This window comes from Chroicocephalus ridibundus, chromosome 4 (genome assembly GCF_963924245.1).
Source record: "Chroicocephalus ridibundus chromosome 4, bChrRid1.1, whole genome shotgun sequence".
NCBI lineage: Eukaryota > Metazoa > Chordata > Aves > Charadriiformes > Laridae > Chroicocephalus > Chroicocephalus ridibundus.
Genome location: NC_086287.1, coordinates 50,054,774 through 50,070,550, shown reverse-complemented (window position 1 = coordinate 50,070,550; position 15,777 = coordinate 50,054,774). Strand labels below are relative to the sequence as shown.

General features: G+C 37.4%; 1 protein-coding gene across 7 annotated transcripts in view; it reads right to left on the bottom strand.

Annotated features, from left to right (window-relative positions):
* Positions 1–15,777, bottom strand: part of LRRC4C (leucine rich repeat containing 4C) — a 563,896-nt gene that overhangs the window by 221,623 nt on the left and 326,496 nt on the right. The gene's annotated exons all lie outside the window — the stretch shown is intronic.

Below are 15,777 nucleotides of genomic sequence, written 5' to 3'. Positions count from 1 at the left end.
CAGTGGGCTTGCAGACTCTAAGATATGGCACAACTTAATCCTTTTTTTATAAATTCCTATGACCTATTAGAAATCACGGGCCTGATTTTCAGAGATACTGAGCCTGTCTCTTCCACGTACTTTACCTGGAGATGTGTGTGCTCTCTCAACTCCCCTGGAAATCAAAACCCAGTAACATTACATGATATTAATGGCCATTTTCTCAGCCTTCAAAAGAGCTACACTGATCTATATCAGCTGAGACTATGTCTCTCATGCTGTGTTTCTGGGTACTATAGCATCTCTGCTTACACTAAAACAGTTAGAAGATAAATAAGAAAGACAAAAATAAGATAGATAAATTAGACAATAAGTAAAAAAAATGTTATTTCGCAGCTCTGTCTTGATGCAAGACTTTATAAAGTTGCTGAAAAATAAAGTAAAGCAAACCCAAAGTATTACTATGTTGTAAAGTATCTTGTTCTGGCAAGGACTTGTTTGCAAATCTCAAACTGTAAATGTGCAGCATGTGTAAATCATTCTTTCATTTTATATACAAGAACTAAAGTAAAAGGGCTGCCTTCTGACAGATTTCAGAACCTATGACTATGACATAATCATTCAGTCATTTCTTTATAATGGAACATACATAAAATCACTTTTCCTGGTAGATGACTACACTTATTGGGGAAAAAAAGGTCAAAAAAAACCCCAAAACCCAACACAATCCCCGCAATATTTGATAAATAGATTATTTATCTCTAAATTCTTTTACCTATCAGAACATCCCCGTGATACATGGCACTAGCGGCATATTACTGACTTCAGTTTGGTACACACATCTATCTAAATGCCATCCAATCATTTGAACCTGTGTTCCTTATACATATGAACAGCCCTGAAGAGATCAGAAATAGCTCCTTTACTACTTTCAGATGTAAGGAGTGGATAGGACTTGAAGCATCTCCCTTTCCAAGAAAAAGGAAAAGAAAAAGCATTTCTTTTGCTTACAGCTTCCCCATTAACTCAGATATAATTAACTGGCTGATGCCACCATATGTACCACACAATCTGAGACTTTGGAAGGGATTGTTTGGTAGACACCTAGGAGTAATTCTAGGCAATATTATTTGCTATTACGTGTATGTTTGTGAAGAGAGGGGAGGTGCTGTTGACACTGACACTTTGGGGTCACATGGGACTCGGGCTGCCTGTCTGCAGGGGAATGAGGTTGGGAGCCTCTGCTTTCTTCCACTCCAATCCTTGCCACTCAGTACTCCGATCCTGTCAAGATCTCGAGGGCTGGCCACCACTGCATAATGAACTGCTGGAAATTTCAGTGCTGGTATTTGCTTCTCTCTATCACAGGGCTGCTCCCATAGACTCCTTTCCACGCTCTCCTGAAGCTAGTGCTGCTGCCTTCTTCATTTGCCTTTGGCTGGCTGCCACAACCAGCTCCTTCTTAATTTCTGCTGACCAAATGCAGCCAACCTGAGAGGTCCCAAGCTGACTGCATGGCATTCAAAGCCTTTGCACTGACCTCTGATCTAGACACACAGACATGTAAATTGGCAGTGAATGGAATCAGCTAAATCAGCTATACTGTATCACATAATTTAGAATCATAGAATCATAGAAAGGTTCGGGTTGGAAGGGACCTTAAAGATCATTTAGTTCCAAGCCCCCTGCCGTGGGCAGGGACACCTCCCACTAGACCAGGCTGCTCAAAGCCTCATCCAGCCTGGCCCTGAACACTTCCAGGGATGGGGCATCGACAGCTTCCCTGGGCAACCTGTTCCAGTGCTTCACCACCCTTACAATAAAGAGTTTCTTCCTGATATCCAATCTAAATCTACCCTTCTTCAGTTTGAAGCCATTACCCCTTGTCCTATCATTACACTCCCTGTTAAAGAGCCCCTCCCCATCTTTCCTGTAGGCCCCCTTTAGGTACTGGAAGGCTGCTATAAGGTCTCCTCAGAGCATTCTCTTCTTCAGGCTGAACAACCCCAACTCTCTCAGTCTGTCCTCACAGCATAGGAGCTATTTATTACTCAAGTACATGATACTGAAATACCAGATTTTCAAAGGTCACTGTTCACGTAAATCTTTGTAACGTTCGGACAATTTACCAGAGAAGAATGTTTTTCTGTATCACAAGGCTTGATCATACATAGCAATTTTTGCCTTTTGAGTTACATAGCTTATTGGTACTTAGTAGCTTTACTTTTTCACCTATGAACATTTGTCTCAGAACAATATAGGGTGATGTGGAAACAATGAAGATCATCTTTTGGATATCTACACAGGTTTTCTGACATCTGATAACAAGGTGACATGATTGAATGATTGCAAGAGACTATTAGGAAATACAATTTTGATGCTATGTACTTTGATCACAAACTGATAGTTTGGGAAATTCCTCACAGTACCACAAGGGACATTATTCTGCATACATGACGATCTACAAAAAATGTAATTCCTCCATTTGTAAGAATTTTACGACCCTCAAAAAATAAGGCATTGAGTTCTGGAAATACAAAGTTTCAGTTGTGTAGGTTGGAATTCTTAATCCTAGTTCAGATTTATTTTTCTTGCTTCTGGAAATGAGACAGACGCAAACTCCTGTCAAAGCTATGCCAGGAAAAGCTGTTTCTCCTGCGCTTTAAAATATGAGTGTGCTTGTGTACTGTGTGAGATTTGTTCTCATTGGTCAGACATTCACTTGTTCCACTAGATTGGCTCTGCACGGGCACAGAGGAGCTGTGTGTGTCAATGACACATGGAGCTCCTCTGTACAATGAATGCTTTTAGACTAGGTATCTATGTTTCACTGAATGAGAGAGAGGATATAGAGTTTTATGTTTTCTCTCACTTTATATTCCTTATCAGAATAAATCTCACTTTCTCAAGTCTGTAGAAATCTTTACCCTTAACTGTAAAGAAAGATGATACAGAATTAAAGAATTCCATATCTGACTAACCAGCTCTGAATTCTCCATCTTTTCTCTGCTAGATTTATTTCTCTCTCTCATCCTTGAAGAGCAAACGAGAGCCCTCAACCTTCGGAGAGGTACCTGCCTCAACTTGCTGACAGATGTGCTCTGTATTGCCCAGCTCCTCCAGAAATGGCTGCTGGCTGTTACAAAATTTAGTTTCCAGTGGCCACTCTTCCCACCACCTTCTAAAATTATCTTCAAACAGTATGATTAACCAATAGCTAGACATGAGAATCCTTTTACTTTTTCACTATGCAGGTCCTTTACCTGCTATCATCCATCACAAATATCCCTACATCATTTATTTAACACCTAGCTTCTAGCCATGTCCAATCTCTGTTCATGTTGACGTTTAATCTGATTTCGCTCCCCTACAGCACACACTTATATTCAGAAGCATTTAAATTGGCTGAATCAACTTGGCTAATTTCTATTGGGTACCACCTATCTAATTTACCTCACACTGCCATAAAATAAAATGACTCTGTATTTTAACTACGTAAATAAAAACAAAGAAAAAAATTCCACAAGCATTAAAACATATTTTCAGTTCAGTTCCTTCAGTGTTCTATAAATATAAAGGTGGGGGTTTTTTTCATATGCTATATGAAATTATAAAACTACTTGTTAAAAGGGTTTAACAATTTTGTTTCCATGTTAAAGACTTCAGAACTAAATTCATCTCAGATGAGACTTAACCCTTTTTAGGTCTGCAAAGCTAGCAAATTTAACAACTTGGATCTATAGACTTGAGAAGATATCTATTCTCAGCACGGATATACATATAGCCATGTGAGTCTTACCAGTTGGTCGTTAGTGCTGTTTCGGTTGATGATTCATTTAATCTGTAGGTAGAAATAAGTATAGCTAATGAGATCACAGAAACCTTCTGACAGCTTTGATGTGAATACAATCCCTATATTAAGAGCAGTGTGTGGAGGAGTAAAAGGGGGGGATGTTCTCACTTGTTATTTGAAATAAGTTTGGTGGATCTCAGCACAGTGCATAGCAGACTGATGTTCAGAAAAATCACTGTCAACAGTCAAACTAAAACTGGCACCATTCTTGGCAAAAGAAGCAAAAATTAATGATTAAACGGGCACAGTAAGATCAGAACAGGCCTGCAGTGCATTTGCTGAAGGAAAGGTGTCCTGGGAAACTTGATGCCAGTCCCATCTGTGCAATGAAACCATGGTCAAGCCAACATTTTTAATTACAAATAATTTTAGTTTTTAAAATGTATAAATTTTCCTATGGCTTAAATCCGTGCTACTCCATTGACTTCAGGAAAGCTGTACTTTCAGAAACTGAAAATTCACCTCTAGTTTTTCAAAACTTCTCATAACATTCCTTAAAAAATATTTGGAGTTACCTGCCACCTTAACTTCTTATTTGTTCCTGTATGGCTATGCCAATTGTATGGTGTTTTTCCCTCAGAGCAGGCAATAGGAAGGATTCCACTGAACAAACTGAGATGGAAGTGGGTACTGAATTTCGCTTGGGTCACCTGCAGTGGGATTAATTTCACCTGACTTTATCTATCTAAAAGTCAGACAGCTGGTTTAAGCTACACACATGCTGCCTTTACACTTCTTTGGCAAGCACAGGTACCTCTCCAGAGGGCCATTAAATCCATCAAAGCCACTATTTTTCTCCTGTCCTCAGAGACTGCCGAGGCAGCAAAGTTACCGTTGTGTGGGTGCTGCTGAACAACACACATCTCTGCGGAAGGAGCTGCAAAGCTAACACCACAGGGTTGCTCTGGAGTCCAGTTGCATCTCCGGGCTGTGCCCCATCACTTAATTGGGAAATTAGAACCCCTAAGAAGCTGTTATCATCCTCCATCTATTAAGTACTCTGCTAATGCTAGTTTTCTAAGGTATGCAGTATACATCTTACAGCTCTCAGCCATATGAAGAGTTTGGTACTGATGGCCACAGGACCAGAAAACTTGTGATCCCTGCTATAGAATAAGTGAGTTTTTCAAAACATGTTTTATGCTATCACTATCTTCCACAATAAAATAACAGAGCAGCGTGACTGCTGCATGAAAGCTCCTCGTCCTTATCTCTGAAGGCAAAGGAGGCTAAAGGTAGAAAAAAAAGTATTGCACAGTTTACTCTCCACACTCTTCAAAAAAACCCAGTAACAACATGAGAATTTTAATGTGATGCAAACCTTTTGTAAATCAAGTAGCATTAAAGCAATTATCCTTCTCAAAGCTGATCACCGTCCCATCTTTCTACAAAGCAGTCTTGGAGAAAGGGGAGAAATTCCTTTTTCTTGTGTGGAGAACCTAGAAGTTTCTAAAATCATCATTCATTTTTCTTTATCTGTACGCAAGAACAATAAGTCAAAAATACATCAGCAGCATGAAGCTGGGAAGAAGAAACCTTCTAAGCACTCTCTGTAATGACAGAAATGGGAATAGGACTTAAGACACATTGGGCAAATGAAACAGACAGACTGATCAGCCCCAGACAAGATGCTGCAACACTTGTTTCCCCCTTCTTTACATTTGGATCCACTTTGAGAGCATGACATCTAAAAGCCATTACCACAGTCTGTACTGTGACAAAACTTGCAGTTTTGTTCTCTTGCTCTCATGCTTTGGCTTTTTCTTTTGAACAGCCTGATTCCCTATTTTTTCTAAATATAGGAACATTTCACTGTCAGTGAATTGCATAGAACTTCAGTGAAACTTGACTAAACTTGACCTGGATAGGAGATCTGACCTGCATTTATGATTAAAGGAAGAAAAAAAAGGCAAACCCCACAGATTTAGGGAAGTGTAATGGTCTTGAATCTTGCATTTATGTGACTTGCAAAGATGTAAAAGCATTTAGGAAGTACAAGTTGTTTATTAAGCTAAGCGTATGGGTTCCTTAAAGCCAATCCTTTATTTACATCTACACAATGTTTACATATCTAATGCATAAGAGCGCGCAAATGCAAAAGCTGACAGAAACTATTCCTTTCTTCCTCATGATCATACCTGCTTGTTACTCTGTAAGGAGCACTAACATTAAAAAACTGCCTCACATGCACACAGCCCCACAGTAATTACTCTCAGTTTCACAGTCAGTCCTTATTTCCTTGTATGCCTGGAGTCTAGAGGACTGAAGGCATTCTAACTCAATGAGAAGGCACTTTCTCATAGTACTGAAAAGATAATAAAGAATACTGACTTGGCTCCACCCAGAGAATTGCCATAAGATGCTTGCTTGTCTAATCTGCCTGAGTAATTACTGAAGTGAAACACGACTGGAAGGGAGTATGCTGCTAATTCAACAAAGTCCCTTCCAACAATGAACTAACATGCCTCTGGTCAAACCCTATTTTTCATTTTTCCTACTTTTCCCAGTTTAGCTTAAGCTGCCTATGCCTTAACCGGTCTCAAAAACCTCAAAGACTTCAGGGAAACAAGTTATGAATAGTCAAAGAATTACCTCCCTGCCCTGCCTCAGTCTCAAGCTATATGGATTAATGAGGTTAAGCAGCAGAGGACAAAGAATGCTCCAAGGATGTTCCTTGCAAATCAGCAGACCTGGTTTGATTGGGTACAACCTGAATATAGTGCTGCTAGTAAGGGTCTTCCCCTAAAAACAAACAAACAAAAATAGAAGTCTACTGATTCTATCAGCTCTCTGTGAATCTGCCAACAAATATCAAGAGTTGAAACAAGTCCCCACACTCTCTTCATAAATCACATATATCTGGTGTGAAGGACAGATGACAAGGAGAACAAGGAGCTGGATGCTACATCATCAAATGTGAGTGAATACATGCCCTGGTTTGAGGTAAAACAGAACCAGCTTTCTGTTCAGTAATTTTACTTCTCAGCTAGGCCTCTTCTAACTCTCTGAAATTAACAGCATGTTGTGCCGAAAACGGTTCATTCTTAGAGTGATAAGACCAACGTTTACAATTAGTGCCAAGGAATGGTAAACAGAGAGGCTTTTGCTTATAGTTATTTCTATAACAACCAAGGTCAGCTAATTTAATGGAGGGTTGGAAATGGAAAAGCATAGAGGGGTCCCACCTGCATGGAGGAGTGGACAGGACAGGTGACCCAAAATTGACCAACAGGGTATTCCATCCCATCTGCCCCATGCTCAGTATAAAAGCTGAGGGATCAAAGGGTCAGGCTCTTTCTTCAATAGCTGACATCGGAGGAGGAACCTGTCTGTTCATCTGCTTTGATCCCAATCCATGTGTTCCTGACTCCAGCTGTGGAATCCAGTTCCCACCCATCACTGAGTCCAGTCTGGGACTTCCCCAGTGCCTGCTGGTGACATCATCCTGGGAGCTTAATGTGGTTTCGTATATACTGTATCTATTTCATTATTTTCCTTTATATCTTATTATTAATATTTCATTAAAGTAGCTTAGTTCCTTCTAAACTCGTAAATTTCTTTATCTCTCCTCCTCCTCTCCGTGTGCGAGAGGTGGGGGGAGAGCATCTGTCACTGGCCATTAGCCAATTTGGCCAAACCCACGACAATACAGTGCTGCATTTGATAAAACCACAGTTAAATGACTTTCCCTCATTCTTCTGTCCCTCTTGCTTTTTTATTGTTTAGTTATATAAAGTATGTGCTTTACTTCATCTATAGCCTTGTATAATTGCTGGAACAATCTCATAAGTGATCTTCCCAGTCATATTGGCAGTATTCCAGAAAAAGCACTATAGTAAACATTATGGTTTTAGCTTTCCTATTTATTTCTACGCACCTGTTTACACAGCTAAACTTCTTACAGCCCAAATCTGTAAGGCTACAAAGCATCTGAGAATTTCATGTTAATGCAACTGCTAAAGAATCATAGACTATTCTAATGCGATCAACTATTGCTAATACAGAATCCTAACCATACTGAGTTAGAAGTAACTCTCATTTGGCAAGGAATAGAAGGAACCAGATTAATAATAATACCAAAGTATAATACAACACTGTATTTTGATAGTAGCAGGAAACAGATAATTACATTCTTAGGGTTTCTCAAGTAATCTAGTGACAGATTGTTTAGACATAAAAAGCGTAGCGGATTAAAATCTTACATCTAGAAACAGGACAAATAGATCAGTGGATAATAAAATATTTCTATAAAGTTTAGTATTTTTACAGACATACAGAACTCACTGAATTTAATTCAGTAATTTGTTATTTTGTTATTTAATTTGTTGCTGTTATCTATCTGTCTAGGAAAAACCCTGTAATTTTCATGTATGCTGATTCCCATAATGCTAAAATGCATCATAAAGCCTCATCGGAATGGATGGATGAACTATACTGGAATAGAAACAAACTATATAGACAGATTGTATTTTGAAAGAAAAGTATTGATAAGGTTATCTAACATGGAGTCATCAAATTACCCAAATTAAGGCAGTTTATATAAAAATTAGAAATACAAAAATCTCCATCAGAAACAATGAATAATAATACTGATACTAATTCTGATGATAGCCATGGTAACAAGTTGTTCCCACAGTGCAGGTGCAGATGAGCTGCATCGTGCTAGTTTTTTACAAATACAGATGAACTGGATGGAAATGCTGAGGAACAAGAACACAGCAATATGGCAGACAAAGTGTACGAGGCTACTGATCTAGAGAAGTGTTGGTCTCTGTAAACCACTCGTTTGCACACAATAGAAAACTACTACAGGTGCAATAAAAAATAAAAACTGTAAAGAGAGTTTTTAAAAAGTCAGCTCTGAAGACATTTGTGAGGAACTCATTGCAGGCATAAAGGTTAGTCTGGGAGACAAAAAAAAAAACTCCCAAGAAGAAACTTCATGCTAACAAGACAGGTGTATTTTCAAAAGTAGTGAATTATAATTGGCAAGGCAGGGGTAAATATTTTCAAACACAGACAAGCTGATGTTTATCAGAGAGACAGAATACAGTAATGGAATTCCAAATAAAAGTGAGTATGGCAAATCAAATAATTTGCCATCATTATTATCACATGCATTCTTCAAAATGTTATGTTTTTTTCTGGAAATCTCTGCATACAATAAATACGAACAGGAGCATTCTCATATTTCTCTATATAAATGCATGGGCTACACATCAATTAATACCTGTATTTACAAAACCAATAGAGAAGTAAATAAATTAACAGGTCAATAAATGTTAGTTTGTCAAAGATGGTAATTGAAAATCTGTATTTCTCCATGTACAGAATAGTTAATGGTCATGCTAACTTCTGCTGTACTTTCTTCTGACTACTTGTCTTAACACTTATCTGGTTGCATCAACAACACGATTTTATTTCCATTCCTACCTTCTGAACATACTCCTAAAAGCCAAGTGCATGCCAGTTGTACTTAGAGATAACTTGTTCATAAAAATAACTTTTGCCATATGAACATCCATCATTCAGAGCCTGGAGTGATCACCACTACCATTTAAAAAAAATAAAAACAGATTTACTTTTCATAATTCTTCATATGAAATGAAAAGGATAATCGAGAAGGAAAAAGGTAAGCTTCTGGTTACTGGACAGTTCAATCAATCATTTGTTAACACAGAACATTGTTAAACATATGATTATTTAAAATACAAATTTCCAGAAATATATTTTAATTATCCATATATGAAAATATAGGAACTGAACTCCTGAAATTCTTAGTGCCTTAGCTTCTATTGAAATCAACAGTGCTGGAAATCAGGTCAATGGCTCAAAAGCATAACCTACTGAAACTAATATACCCTCCTAGAAGAAGCAACCATTGGCTCAAGCTCTACTTCACTCACAAGCCCTCATATTCCCTAATCCAAACTGAAACCTTTCTTATACTTAAGGAAATACATGAGCCTACTGAGGTTTTTCTGACCCAATAGGCTCTAAAAAAATCCCTGATGATTTCTTGGCATTTGCTATCACTTCTGACCTTTATTTCCAAGAAGGATTATTATTACCTCCTTGCACTGTACGTTTCCCTACAGGCTATCACCAGCCATATGTCAGCCTTGCTCAGGGGGTTCTCATATACAGCTCAAACAATTCTTCACATACTTCTAGTATTTACTTAAAATTATGTACCATTTATTTCTGCAGTAAATTGCTAGTTTTCTTGAATTAAATGTAGACTTCTAACATGTAGTTAAGCACACACTTATATAAAATACAGAGACTTGCTGGTATCACTAACTTCAGAGTGCTTAATTTTCGTTAAATAACACATATTAAGCCATATATGTGAATCAAGACAGTAAAAAATAATATTTTTTAAAGACCTTTCCAGCCATGCAACTAATCACTTGATTATATACAATTTTGTGTGATGTTCCTATGATAATGCACTTAATCACAAACCTTTGATCTTCACTCCTCCCCTGCACTTTGCTCATTAATTCATCTTCACAGTCTATACTTCTGCCTCTGCAGAGCCTCACATTCTTTATTTTATTTCAGTAATCCTCACCCTCTGTCCCATGATGTGGGAAATATTCACTCATGAATCTCTAAATTTTGATATCCTATAGTTTTGTAAAGTTGGAAATATGAAGCGTTATGGAATAAAAGAAAGAAGAAATAAAAAAGATAAACAGTCAAAAGAGAAAAAAAAGTGTTATCCATTTCAAGTGATTTATTAAGGATCTAAAATGCCAAAACATCTATATGCAGACAGATAAAAGAAACTATAGTCATGGGATTATTTTGCTACTTAATGTGTTACATTCCAAAATGGGGACTAGCTCACATCTATGTTGAATCACATGGCTAACATTTTTGGGGTTTTTTTGAAAGTGTGGTAAGACAGTTGTAAATGAAAGAAATGGGGTATTATTAAGAATTGTAAAAGTTCTTAACTTATATCAGTATATTCAGCAGCTTTAGCAGTACTGATAGTTTTCCCAAGCAATGTTATTTGTTTCCTGGCAAATGCTACATGAAAGCATTCTTCTGTAATAACAGTGTCATATCCTTACACAGGGAATTTAAAATGTAGGAGATGAGCAACATGATGATGTAGCTTCATGTGGAAGCAACCTGTGGTGGCAGCAGGAAGAGTGAAAAGAAACAGTCATTTGAGTCACAAAGTTGTTTGCTTAGACAGCAAGGCAAGACAGTCCACACCTTGAATCGGAGTAGAGCTGTCCATAAATTTCCTATGCCTCAGGGAAGACACAATACTCACAGATTTATGCTAAATATTTCAAAGACACCCTGGGAAATAAGAAAAATGTTTCTCATGTATTTCAAATGGAATTGTGCTCAGATTCTCACTTGTGAAAATCTCCTCTTTGAGTGCACATTAAAAATAGAATCAGGGTTATATATATAAAATAAGATGGATGAAAAATACTGATGCTTACAAAATTTCTGTCACTCTATTTTCTTCCAAAATAAATAATTTTAGTATTTGTAAGACACCCTTTAATCCAACACATTCTTACATATTGAGAGGCATTTCTGTCATCTTCCAGAAACAATTCTTATAGCCACATTTTTTATTTAAAAGTGATACGAAGTTCAAAATCCAAATAACCTTGGAACACTATCAGAACTCCTCTGCTTTCAGGTTGCATTACAATTCAAATACAGGCCAAGTTTTCTAGAGCTTTTCAAACCATATTGAGAAACATGGATTCAGTGGCAAATGACATCTCTGAAAAGGAAGAAAACCCATGGGGGAAACTTTAAACCATAAATAAATGATATCTTAGGGACCGGGGTAAAATATTATAATACTTGCTTGGATCAAGCACTTCAAAAGTGTTACTAAGAAAGTGCAAGTTCAGAACATAATCCAGCAAACATTTCAGCGAAGTGTGCAAGTAAAAGCAATGAGCTAGTCCCCAAGTAGAAAGCAGCTCCATCTTTCTGTGGCTGAACAGTAAGAAGCAGTTGTCATCAGCTACTGACTGCAACGGTTTAAATTCTCTGCCGAACTACCTTTACCTATTGACAGCAGATTAGTTCCTTGAGGACTAACTCTGAGCGCTTTCAGCCAGTTCTTCATCATTCTGGAATAACAACTGTTCTTCTTGAATGTCATGTAAGGTCACATAAAAACTCCTTAATCCAAAAGGGTTTCAAATATTTTTAAATATATTTGCTCTAGCTTTTCGCTTCTGACATTTGGACTTCTGTCCTTTGCTTCTTCCCCTCTCCCATTACCCCCACAGTAATTAGTCTCTTTCAGCTTCTAAGTCTGAGAAGTTGAAGAGTACCAATATTCTAATATTGAAGTTTTTTAATATTTCCTACCTAAGAATAGAAGCTGTTGCTAAGTCTTTTACAATTCATTGGTCAGTTAGAAAACCTTTTGCAGGAAGGACAGTTTGCCAAGGTCAGGATATATGGACTTATGATTGCAAGGCCACCATTTCAAAGATTTTTCAAACATCAGTCTTCAAAGCATAGAACATTCATGACCAATCTGATCCCTCTGGGCCATGTTAAAGCTTATCTATAATACTTTTTCATTATTTTATTGCAGTGGATTTTGAGGACTATACTACCTGGATTACAAAGTCATTAAGTATTGAGCCATTATTTTCAACTGATGTTTTGTACTTAAAGCTTACAGAAGCTGTAAGCATAATATCTGCTTTTCTCACAGCGCATTGTTTCCAATTGTGCTCCTTGGGAAAAGCTCCAAGAAAATTTTGCTGATGCAGATGACAAAGTCTAAGAGGGCACAGGTTCAGCAAGTCCAACTCATAACCCAAGCTGAGTATGAAATTTTGAAAATAAATGCTATTGACGTATCACCTGTTGGTGGTTCATAACAAGCATTATTTGAAATGTTTGCCTTCTCTTCTCTCAAGAAAGGTTATTTGTCCAGACTTTGAGATGCAATATGGAATGTGACACATAAGAGAAAAATGCTTAAGGCGCATCAATTTATCTTCTTAAGTGATGGAAGAGAAAGCTATAGCTCGGCTTAAGGGCTTTCTGAGACATGTTTGAAAAGGTTTACTCCATTGAGTAAATTCTAGATGGGACAACAATTTCAGAAAGGAGCTGCATTTTACACGAGTCCCTTCCTGTTCAAAAGATTTGAAGATTATCAAGTTTTAACCTTACATTTTCTCAAGTTACACCAGCTGAAGAAGATAAAGCTACTTTTGGTTGCTAAGGCCTTTATGAAGGGATATCGTTAAAAGTCCGTACTGCAAAAGTATGGGTAATGCACCTGAATATTTTTTGCAATCAAAAACTGTCATAATTGTCATTTTTTGTTTCCATTACAACAAAACTTGTTTAAACACTATGATATTATTTAAAATTAAGCCAAGCATTAAAAAAATGGCAGAACCATAACAAGTGCATTTATTGCACACTACTTTAAATGCTATGGTTTTGTCCAATTTATGTCCAATATTAGATAACACAGTTTTGTCGATCCTGAAAAACCTGCAAACCTACCATTTAAACTGAAGGGGGAAAAAAAAGGTGAACTGCTGTAATACATCCCTACATCATCATGACAAGCTGTAGTGGGTTGACCTTGGCTGGACTCAAGGTGCCCACCAAAGCTGCTCTATCACTCCCCCTCCTCAGCTAGACAGGGGAGAGAAAATATAATGAAAGGCTTGTAGGTTGAGATAAGGACAGGGAGAGGTCATTCACCAATTACCATCACAGACAAAACAGATTCAACTTGGGGAAAATTAATTTCATTTATTACCAATCAGCTCAGAGTAGGATGATGAGAAATGAAAACTAAATCTTAAAACACCTTCCTCCCACTCCTCCCTACTTCACAGGCTCAACTTCACCCCCCATTTTCTCTACCTCCTTTACCCTGCAGGTGGATATCTGCTCCACCTTTAAATCCATGGGCTGCAGGGGGACAACCTGCTTCACCATGGATTTCACCATGGTTTTCACCATGGGCTGCAAGGGAATCTCTGCTCTGGCGCCTGGAGCACTTCCTCCCCCTCCTCCTTCACTGACCTTGGTTTCTACAGAGTTGTTGTATTTCTCACATATGCTCACTCCTCTCTTCTCACTGCTGCTGGTCTTGCACAGGTTTTTTTTCTCCCTTCTTAAATATGTTATCACAGAGGCACTACCACCATCGCTGATGGGCTTGGCCTTGGCCAGGTGCGGTTCCATCTTAGAGCCAGCTGGCACTGGCTCTACTGGACATAGTGGAAGCTTCTAGCAAAAGCCACCCCTGTAGCCCGTCCTCTACCAAAACCTTGCCAAGCAAACCCCATACACAAGCCTGGAATTTCTTACTTTATTCAGAAGATAACAGTATGGGTAGCTAGATGATATAAATATCATATATGCCATTTGTGCTTCCTCAACCAATGTAAAAAGCATATATTTCAAGAAGACATTTATGGAATGGTAATGTTAATTTGTCCACAACAATTTCCTTCCGCAGTTTAAGCAAGCAATCCTAAAATGTACTTTTAAAAATATTTCTCTGAGTCTAAGACTGACAATGGTATTATCTATACCCAGACATACAATTTGAGGAACTTTATATATTAGCCAAAAAAATTCTTGATAAGACCTGTCAGTAAATAGTATGCAAAAAAAAAAAAAAACAAAACAAACCCTGAAGCTGTAAGACATATATAAATAAATGTGCAGAATTCCACCCAATAGGTGGTACACAGATTGGAGATAGGAATTCTCAAAGACAAGTGGCAGTAATAGAATAAATACCTATAGTACAAAGGTAGTTTTAACTCTTTTTTCCTAAGAGGAAGAGAAAGAAAGAGTAAATATCAAATCAGACAAGTCTACATCCATCATGTTTTCACGTTTATTAGTTTTAGAAATTCATTTAGGATTTCTATCTTTCTTCAATTTGCCTCTAAATTAATACTAACCAATGCAAATTTATTCAAATTTAGCTCATCACCATCTTTGAAAGTTCTCCAATTGTATTGCATCAACACACCAAAAACTTTCATAAAGCACCTCTCAGCATTCTCTAAAACACGACATTCATCATTGCCCATTAATTTCTAATAGTCTTAAAACAGAATATGGTAATATTCTACTATAAGGCATACTAAAAACTGCGCTTCCATAAAATCATTTTCTATACATTTGAAAAGTACCAAAAAGAAAACAAATTATTCTTAGAAGAAAATAATGCTCTTCCTTGATTAAAACAGATTGCTTTTCTTTGGGGGGGAAAGAGATAATTGAAAACGCCCTGATGTTCTTATAATATAATTTTTTCTATTTTTGTCAGGTTTTTTGCTGGAAAGCTTTTCTAAGACCAGGATGGTTGTGGAACTCAAAACTCAAAATAATTCTCACTTAATAGCATACTCACATGTAGGAAAAAAATCTCAGAAAACTCTAGTACAAGGAAAAAACATAATTAAAACCAATTCTTCAACACCAAAGGGTTTGAAAATCCATTTAATTATTTGAAAAGTGAAATGTAAAAGGCCCATTCCAGTGCTGGTAGCCATCAGAATTCACTTTTCACAATCATGCAAGAGATACATACAAAGATGCAAAGTAGTGAAAAATCAGACCCACAGTACTGAAAGATCTTCCATACTTTAAATTTCTCTTATGATTCAGTATTCCTCTGTACAAATACAATATAAAAGACTGTGCTCGCATCAACATACTTTGATGTTCTAACAAAAGGCTCCAGGCTTGCTGCCCCCACATCTCTTGGACTGCATGCAGACTTTTCTGAATATTAATGAATAACACTTACGCTTCCTAGATAATATAATCAACTTAAGAATAAAATGTCATCTATTGCTTTGACTGTGTTTGATGTTAGTTGCTGTGATTCTGTTACTTCACACAATTTACAAGCTCTAGTAGAGTGTCCTGTCTGCTACAGGGAT